Source organism: Myotis davidii, unplaced genomic scaffold, assembly GCF_000327345.1.
Source record: "Myotis davidii unplaced genomic scaffold, ASM32734v1 scaffold170, whole genome shotgun sequence".
Taxonomy (NCBI): domain Eukaryota; kingdom Metazoa; phylum Chordata; class Mammalia; order Chiroptera; family Vespertilionidae; genus Myotis; species Myotis davidii.
Genome location: NW_006282528.1, coordinates 1,125,440 through 1,135,396, shown reverse-complemented (window position 1 = coordinate 1,135,396; position 9,957 = coordinate 1,125,440). Strand labels below are relative to the sequence as shown.

The following is a 9,957-nucleotide window of genomic DNA, read 5'->3' as shown; positions in this document are numbered from 1 at the left end:
CACCCCACCCTGGCCACCCAGGATGGTGCTCAGTGACTTTCAGGGACTGAGGGAGGGCCTGACCTTGAGAAGCAGAGCTGCAGGGCTGACTACATCTCCTCTCGGGCCGGCAGCGCCTCCCCTGGGCCAGGCTGCAGTGTTCGGTCCCCCGGGGACAGGTGACCGCAGGCCTCGGAGAAGTCCCAGTCACGCTGGCTGCTACACGGAACGTGTCCCCGGAATGACAGCACGAGCCAGGTGCACAGCCTCCGCCTCCTCCCACTGGGCCCCGGGCTCTGGGCCCAGGGCCTGGGCAGCTGCATCTGGGAGAGGCCGGGCCCCTCTCCTGGCCCCTGGCCCTCATGCTTGGCAGTCCTGCCCGAGGCCTCTCGCCAGGCCAGGCCCGGAGGTGAGCAGGGGCAGCGACATTTGATGAAGTCGGTTCAGAATCCCCAGGGGCCGTGTCACTCAGCGCCCTTTGCAGAAGGACCTGGCCAGCGGCCCAGCAGCCGCCTTCTCCCCTGGGGCCAGGGCTCCACGGGACCCATCACTGCCTCTCCCCGTGTGGGCCTCCAGCTCCAGGAGGCCCTGGGCCTTTGGGACAGGCCTGAACAAGTCCCTGAACGGCCGGGACTTGGCCCTGCACCGCCCAGGCTCCGAACCAAGGCAACCCACTGTGCTCACTCCTCGCCCAGCCCAGTGGGGGGCCAGGCCGCTCTGGGGGCCGGAGACGGAGAGTGGGGCCGTGGCCCTCCCCTCGCTGCTCAGAGCTGCGTGTTGAATAGTTTGACTAGGTTCCTGTATCAGCTCTGCAGGAAGCTGACAGCTACACAGGGAAAGGGTCTTTTCCAGCTGCTCCGTTCTGGTCCCTCAGGCCTCACCCCAAAAGGTAGCTGCCGTTACTCACTTGTTTCTCTTCCTAGAGACTGTTTTCCTTTTGTTGGCACGTACGAGTGAATTGAATATGCCTCCCCCCCCCACTCCCCACTCTTGTTCCACTTGTGTGAGGGCACACCACACGCGCCCGTACCTCGTGGTTCTCAGCTGACAGCGCCTGGTAGGGCTGGCCCTCATGGCACGCGGGGGTGTCCCCAGTCTTCACTGGCGCTCCCTGGACAGACCTGGGCAGCAACCCCCTGTGGGGGACAGAAGCCGTTTGCAGTCTTTTGCTTTCTTTTTATTGATTTCAGAGAGGAAGGGAGAGGGAGAGAGAGAGAGAAACATCCATGATGAGAGAGAATCATGGATCGGCTGCCTCCTGCAAGTCCCCCACTGGGCACCGAGCCCCACAACCTGGGCATGTGCCCTTGACCAGAATCAACCTGGGACCTTTCAGTTCGCAGGCCGACGCTCTATCCACTGAGCCAAACCGGCCAGGGCTGCAGTCTTTTGCTTTCAAACAGCGTTGCTGTGAATGGCTCCCTGTCGCACGTGGTGATGTTTATGCAGAAGGTGACGTCCTGGGAGTGGGACCGCTGAGGCAAAGGGCAGATGCGTCCCTGACGGGACAGATGTCGCCAGGTGCCCTCTGCAGGGGGCGGGCAGCCTACGCTCCCAGTGGCAACAGAGGAGCAGTTCCGCGTCTCTAAGGCTCACTGACAGTTCGTTTTCAAACTTTTGCTGGTAACATTTTTCAAAACCAGCAGAGTTTTAATTTGTATATTTCTTATGATTGACACAGCATATTTTTCCGTATGTCTAAGAACCAATACTTGGCTATAGTTTAAAGGTGTCTGTCTATTACGAAGTCATTGGCTTTGGAAAATCAAGAAGGAATTGTGAAATGCTGACAAATTCTGTTAGCTAAAATATCTGTTAACACTTTTTATTGCTAGTAACGTGTGCAAAACTTAAGGGTACACAAACAGCACAAATCTGAAGGGTACAAGTACATATGTCTGTGTGTACCTGTGTATACATACGCAATATATATAAGAATATGCACACGTAAAAAGTGTTATTAAAAAGCTAATAGATGAGAAAATGGAGTAGAAAAATACATGATTAATCCTCAGAAAGGCAGAAAATGAGGAACCAGGGATTAGAACAGATGGAACAGATAGAAAATAAATAGCAACATGGTAGGATTTCCTGCAACTCTATGGGTAATTACGTGAAATATAAACACAAAGCACTCCAATTAAGAGAATGAAGGAGACAGACTGGACACAGAGAATTGAGACCCAAGTGTATGCTGTTTGCAGTGAGCACACCTCAAAGGCAAGGACAACGTTAGGACGAGAATAAAAGGCTGAAAAAGTTAAACCCTGCATTACCAGCCAAAATACATCTGGGCGGCTGTCTTAGTATCAGACGACACTCTAAGGCCACAACTCTTACTAGAGAGTGAAGGAGGTGTTTGTTATGAGAACAGGTTATTAACTCAACAAGAAAACCCAGGAATCTGACATTTGTATGCACCCAATCGCATCTTTTCAAAATAGAAAGTAACGGAATTGAAGGAAGAGATAAGCCAGTAGTCACAGCTGAGAACTAATCGTGCTTTCCTACTGTTTTCTCATTATTAGCTTTTAATTATACTTGTGTGTGAGTGGTTGCCCTAAGATTTCAGATGCGTTCCTGACATACCCCTTTGACCTCAGATTGGTACAGTTCTTCTACCTCCTAAATGTCGGTGCAGCAACCTTACAACTTAGTTTAAGGTCACGCCACCCACACTTGGGGACGCTGCTGTGTAATGCTACCTTGATTTATGGGGTGAAGCTCAGAAGACATTATTATTGTTTGGGCTTCACACAGAAAACGTTCCTTTCTCTTCCCCACATAGCTCTTTGCGGGGCAGCTTGCTCCTCCCTGACGTCTGTGCTCCCATCTGGGAACATTTCCCGTTTCTTGAAGAAATGTGCTTTAGGGTTTCATGTGGCGCTTCTCCACGGGATGTGTTAGCTCAGGTTTGTTTGTTTGTTTTTCCTGAAAATTTTCATGTTGCCTTCACATCTGAAGGACCTTGGGGGAGGTACAGAGTTCTTGTTGGATAGTTTTTTCTTCCAGCAGTTTAAATATGTCGTTGCACTGTCTTGTGGCTTTCACGGTTTCTTTGTCTTTGATCGTCAGTTGTTCAACTCAGATGTGTCTTGGTGCATTTTCCTTCTTGTTTATCTCCTTTGGGTTCCCTGAGACTTTGGGTCAGTGCGTTGATGTCTTTCATCAGTATTACACAGTTCTCGGCCATTATCTCTTTAAATATTGCTTCTGCCCTTAAGTGTTTATCCTCTCTTTCTTGACTCCAATTATACATATATTAGACCTTTGACTATGTCCCATCTCTCTTCTGAAGCCAGTCTTAACATGTTATGCCTCTATTACAGCACTGTCCAACATAGATATAATACACACTCATATGTAATTTAAAATTCTCCAGTGGCTGTATTTAAAGAGTAAGAAAAGCGGGTAAAATTATTTGAAATAATATCTTATTTAACTAAAAAATAAAATATCATCATTATCCACATTATCAATGTGATCAATAATAATTATTAATGTAATATGCTTCTTTTGCTTTATAAGTTTTCAGTCTAGTGTGTATTTACACTCACAGCACATCTCTGTTGAGATGAGCCATGTTTTGTTTTTTAAATAGTTTTTATTGATTTCAGAAAGGAAGGGAGAGGGAGAGAGAGAAACATCAATGATGAGAGGGTATCATTGATTGGCTGACTCCTGCACAGCTCACACTGGGGATCAAGCCTGCAACCTGGGCCTGTGCCCTGACCAAGAATCAAATCGTGACCTCCTGGTTCATAGGTCGATGCTCAATCGCTGAGCCACGCCGGCCGGACTAGATGAGCCACATTTGAGCCCTCGGTTTCCACAGCGGCTGGTGGCTACCGCTCCATTGCAGAGCCCCACCTTCCCATCCATGCTCTCAAGTGTATTTGAAAAATGATGTTTATAGCATCGGGCAAATTGGTGTATATGATTTGTTTAGTTTCCATGGTTTCTCTGGTTGTTTGAATTCATTTAATCTCATTTTATATATTTGCTCTTTTTTTCTTCCTCTTGATTTTATTAGCCATAAGTTTATACATTTTATTGTTATTTTTTTTTAGAGAACAACTTTTAAATATATTAATCAGTTGTATAGTCTTCTGTTTCATAACCATTATATGCTAACATTATGTTTATTCATTCCCTCCGCCATCCTGTTCTTTTGATGTTTTCTAACTTATTGATGCTGCTCCTTTGTCCACTGTGATCTCCTCTCTTAGTGGAAGTGTGGAAGGCTCGGCATGTCCACCCTCCACCGCGTTAGCTGGGGGGCAGCAGGTCCCGGCGGTGGCATCTCCCCTGGCCCCCGCTCTGTGATCCTGTGACCTCCCTTTGTATTTTTTGTCGACTCAGCAGTTGTTTGGGAAAGTATTTGAAATTTTCCAGCTGGTAAAGCTCTTTGTTTTCGGATTTTTGACATTAATTCCTACATTGTCATTCAAGAATGCTTTCTCTTCTGTTTTCGTCGTGTGGAAATTCTGAGGTTTGTTCTGTGGTCACTGGAGATGTTCTCTGTTTTCCTTCTCGTGTCAGTTAGTTCTCCGTTAGGCGACCAGCTCCCCCTCTTGCCCGTAGAGCTGGAGGTGTGCTTCTCCCTGTGTTAGCATTCTGTGGTGTCACCACCATGTGTCTAAGGTACGTACTTTTAAAAAATATGTAAATATTTTTTATTTATGTCAGAGAGGAAGGGAGAGGGAGATAGAAACCTTAACGATGAGGGAGAATCCATCTTGCAGTGAGCACACCTCAAGTGCAAGGACAAAGTTAGGATGAGAGCAAAAGGGATAGAGCCCACAACGCAGGCCTGTGCCCGGACCAGGAATCGAACCGTGACCTCCTGGTTCACAGGTTGATGCACAACCACTGAGCCGCGCCAGCTGGGCGGTACGCACTTATTTTAATTACCATTCTCAGATTTTGTACACTTCTTTGACTGGGGGTTCTTATCTGACCTCAGTTTGGAAGACCTCTTAGCCATTACCTCCTGACTATTGTCCAGGTATCTAAATCTTGAGGGTTTGCAGAGTCTTTCATTTCTGCATTGGAATTCCTCTGAGGTGCATGTTGGTGTTTCCATTCGATGTGTATGCTTCCTCACCTCTCTCTCGGGTTTCCGTCTCTCTGCCTGTGAGCATGTTGGGTAATTTCGTCTGGTCTTCCAGCTCACCAATCCTCTCCTCATCTGCGACAAATCCATCACTGCGTTTTCCTACAGGAAGTTTAACTTTCCTTTCTCAAACTGTTATGTGGTTCTTTGGCAATATCCCCGTTTTACTTTCCTTCTCACGGTTTATGAACATTTATTTTTGTATTTTTGAGCACGCTAAGTGTCTCTTTTTTATGGTCCTATTATCTCTGGAATTTCCACGTGTAACGTTCCCCATTTATTGCGGCTGTAACTTCCCCTTGTGGCCATTGTTCCCGCGTGCCCTTCGCTGTTTCTTCACTGCAGCTCGGGTTTTTGGGATGAGCCTCCCTGGAGTGAGCTCCCTGGGTGTGGGGGCAGCATGTGTTTGTTTTAGTGTCGAACTGTTTCTCACATCGCCATCGCGGCCCGCGGCCCCTGGGCGGGAGGCCGTGTGAATCTCACCCACTAATCATGCCGGCCTGGTTTCTGATTTCTAGTATTTACCTTTTTCTCCCCCAAAGTCCACAGCGATGACAGGCTTCCTTGTCAGTTCTCAGACTGGTGGGTAGAATGTTTCTGTTCTTGTTTCTGTGAATCTTGAGAAGAAGATACCTATAGAGAACGGCTGCCGGTGGCTAATTGGGCTCACATTGTAAGAAAGCAGAGCCTGGAAGCCATTTCTACACGGGGCCTCTCATTCAAACCACTTCAGGTCGAATCCTGCTCTAAGCAGCCTGCCTCCCACACAACTGAATTTTTGGGATTGTATTTCAACCAATAAGACTGAGACTTTCGCTGGCCAATCAGAGCAGCTTCATTCAGACCAATCAGGATAGTGCCTTTTGGACCAATCAAATATCAAGGATTTGGAGTCCTCATTTGCATACAGATGGGCCTACTGGGGACCAGAGGCTGGCCTCTGTCTGTATCAGCCAGCTTCCCTGAGGTTTGGGGAGCACACTTTTCCTTCCCACTGAAGACTGTGTCCTGGGGCTGGAGCTGAGACACGGGACGGAACTTTCCCTGGAGCCGAGCAGACCCACACACAGCAGCCTGCGTAGCCTGCGAGGCCTGGCCCCAGCTGCCAGGGACCATCGGTTGACATTTCTTGTTCCGGGTCTGGAGCGGCGTTTTGTGAGGCCCCGGCGGTGTTTAGGTCAGCTCTCCCTCGCTGTGCACGAGTCAGGTCTGGACGCCCTTTGCCCCGTGAGCTCCCAGCCCATATCGGGTCCTACTTTTCCACAAGTCCCTCAAGGCGAGTCCCCGTCCCCCTCAGAGCATGGCTGGGAAACATTTTTTCTCATGTTTTATCTAGAACTTTTATTTCTTTAAAGTGGCAATTATTTACCAAAATAGTGACCACAATTCTACAAATAAGATTTAGAGACCATTTTTTAAAAAATATATTTTTTTTATTGATTTCAGAGAGGAAGCGAGAAGGAGAGAGAAACATCAATGATGAGAGAGAATCACTGATCAGCTGCCTCCTGCACGCCCCCTACTGGTGATGGAGGCCACAACCTGGGCATGTGCCCTGACCGGGAATCCAACCATGACCTCCTGGTTCATAGGTCGACACTCAACCCCTGAGCCATGCCGGCCGGGCAAGAGAACATTATTATTATTATTATTTTAAATAATAAGTCAGATGACTTTATTCTAGAGCAAAATTCAAAAACTTCCTGAATTTTAAGGTCACCTGGACACTAAAGAAATTGTGCTGGAGAAGCTCTGGCCAGTTTCCTTCCCCCCCGGAGGTCACTGTTGGTTCTGTTTGGTCATTGAGGTGCTTCTGTGGGGACGTGGGAGAGCTCTGCGCCAAGGTGACCGTGACCACTGGAGTGGAGCTCGCTCTGTGGGCAGGCCCCCGACGTGGCAATGAGCGCCCCAAACCGGAGAGCCCCAAGCTGGCCGCGCAGTGGCTGCACCTCCTGTTCGCCGGGGCCTGCGTCACTCGTGACGAAGTGAAACACTGCAGAAGGCTGCGAGGTGGAAAGCAAGAGCCCAAGTCTCCCTTTCCCGCCCCTCCCCTGCCCCCTGCGGGTCCCCCTGCCAGCAGCTCGCAGATCTCCCAGACACGTCCCATGCGCAAAGAGAAGGTTTATTTCTCTTTGCGGCACAGGTGGGATTGTAGTAGACAGTCAGACCTCGGTTCCCGAACGCCTCTCATCGCAAACAATTCGGTTTTCGACCTAGTTGGTTACAGAAAACATGTCTCGCTTGTCGACTGAAACTTCAGTTTTCGACCCGACAGCCCTTTCATGCTGATGTCTCCGCGTGATGAGAAGCATCTCTCAGGCAACAAACGAGGGAGAGAAGCGTTTGTTGCTGGGAAATCCATGGTGACCACAATTTTAAAACATAAAGAGGCCGTCAAGGGCGGTCATGCTGCGAAGGGCATGAAAACGCTCACAGGACAAGTCAGGCAACCGAATGGGGATCGAGCCCACAACCTGGGCAGGAAACCTGCTGCTGATGGGACGGGAAGGGGTTAGCGGCGACAGCTTCTCCGAGGCAGCGATATATGAGTCAGCCGTGTAAGGTCGCTAGGGGCTGGTCCCATACATTTGAGAAAAGTGTGGTTATTTGTAAATCACACAGGGCACTGGGCATGCCCTGTAGAGAAGAAAGGCTAAAACAGGGGTCATTTTGGGGTCGGGAGCAGATTAATTCAATTTACATTATTCTAATGGGAAAATGATTGGGTTTTCGAACAAATCGCTTCTCGAACAGCCTTCTGGAATGAATTAAGTCGGAGAAATGAAGTCCCACTGTACTTGTTCTTGATGCCTTTGGATCCGTTTTCCCGTCAGAGGTGTAGTTTACCACCTGGGTTTAGCGGCCCTAGTGGGTTCTTTTTTTTCTCGTGTGAGTGTGAGCAGATCTATTTCCTACAGCCTGTTAGAGAGTGCACTGTGCAGACACCCTCGTGTGAGTGTGAGCAGATCTATTTCCTACAGCCTGTTAGAGAGTGCACTGTGCAGACACCCTCGTGTGAGTGTGAGCAGATCTATTTCCTACAACCCGTTAGGGAACGCATTGCGCAGACACCCTCATGTGAGTGTGAGCAGGTCTATTGCACAGACACCCTCATGTGAGTGTGAGTAGATCCATCGCACAGACACCCTCATGCGAGTATGAGCAGCTCTGTGGGAAATGCAGGCACAGGCTCTGTGCACTGAGCCCTTTGGGAGACAGGGTGGAACTGCTCCCCACAACCCGGCGGCACTTTGTACGGTGAGCAGCAGCGAGAGCCGCGCGGTGAGCAGGTTGCAGGGGCCTGCAGTGCGTCTCTCCTGCTCGCATCCCCAGGGCGTGCGAGGATGTCCCCATCGGACACCTGCCGGGTCAGAGACCTGGCGATGGGTGTGAAGGTTCGATGTGCAGGGCTTTTGAGGAAAGTAGTTGCTTGAATGGCTTTTAAACTCCAAATGGACAGCGGCTGGGAGGAGAATAAAGGGTAGTGAGTGAGAAATGATGCACGGGGTGCTTCCGCATGGTTTTGGTGACTGCACATGAGGACAGGGACGTGCCTTCGCCACAAGGCCATCCAAAGGCCACCAGCCTTGGTAACTCCCAGCCTGGCCGTGGGGTGAGCAGGGCTGGGCTGAGGCTCTGGAGCAGCGGTCGCCGACGGGTGGTCTGTGGCTGCTGGGGTCCGTGAGGCCCGGAAGGCTGGCGGCCGCTGCTCTGGAGCGCACAGCGCCACCAAGGCCTCCGCAGAGGTGTCCCTCGGGATGCGCTTCTGGGTGTGGAGTCTCCACATCGAAGCTCAGGCACCTTCTCAGTCTTCTTGCTCCGTTTTGGGCAAGTTGACCCCCGGGAAGGCCCTGGGATTCTGCCGCCCCGAGTGGAGCCTGGCGGTGCCAGCCGCTCCCCTTCCCCACGCGGCACCTCCTCGCCGTTTCAGAAAGGAACAGCGGACAGCACCCGGCCCCCTCCGCTCTGTGGTCTCCAGGCAGAAAGGAAGGCGCCTGGGTTCTCAGACCCGCTGCTCACCAGCAGGGCGGGCGTTGTGTTTTTGCCATGAGCTCTGTGCGGCTCACCTGTGTGCTCATTTCTAAACGTGGGTCGGTACGAGCTCAGGAGGAGACAGCGGTGGCCAACGGGTCCTGTAGGTTGTGACGCATCTCCCCATCCTTCCGGGACGTCGTGATGATTTTGTGGAGAAAGAGGTTTGACATGGAGTCAAGTCTGTCTTTGCCCTCCCCGTTCTGCGGCCCCGCTGAGGCCCCAACCCCGCTGGGACCAGCCGTGACCTGGAGGGGGTCCTGAGGCCCAGGGGCTGGGAGTGCTGGGGGAGGGTTGAGGACGGGGGTGCCTGCCCGTCAGCGGGGTCTGGTCACGGGCAGCTGTCCTCCCCTAGAATCTGGGGAGATTGGTGCCCCAGGCAAGGTCTGCTTTTGAAGTTTCTTGCTGTAGCCACCCGCGCCCCCACCCCCCAATCTGGCCACATGCCCAGTGGCCTGGGATCGAGGCTGCAGTAACCCCCCGGCCACAGCCATGGCCATGGTCACGGGAGCGGATTGTTTTCAGATCCCAGTGGCCCCTGCGAGACCGAGCCTCCCGCTGTGTCCTTGGCGGCTGCAGGGCCCGCGGGCACACGGGGCCTCCCTGGACCTAAATGTCATGTGGGCGCTGGGACCTGGGCTTCGCCCTCATTCAGAGTCCGTGCCCTTTAGTCCTCGGTCCTCCAGTGGCGTGGCGGCAAGGCCAGCCTTTCGTTGGTAGTGGGGTCGCTATTAAAGTACCCGATTCCTGCAGCCTCTGGGACCTCAGAGCAGAGCGGGGCCCGGGTCCTGCTGATGTCCTGAGCCACGTGTTCAGCGGCCGAAGCGCCC

At 51.4% G+C, this 9,957-nt stretch overlaps 1 long non-coding RNA gene across 1 annotated transcript in view; it reads left to right on the top strand.

Annotated features, from left to right (window-relative positions):
* The window catches only part of LOC107182180, a 14,293-nt gene extending 6,406 nt beyond the window's left edge, over positions 1-7,887 (top strand). The window contains exons 2-3 of the long non-coding RNA XR_001512904.1: positions 7,431-7,436; positions 7,782-7,887. This is a non-coding gene — a long non-coding RNA (uncharacterized LOC107182180). The remainder of the gene's footprint in view (positions 1-7,430; positions 7,437-7,781) is intronic.
* Positions 7,888-9,957: the final 2,070 nt, after the last annotated feature.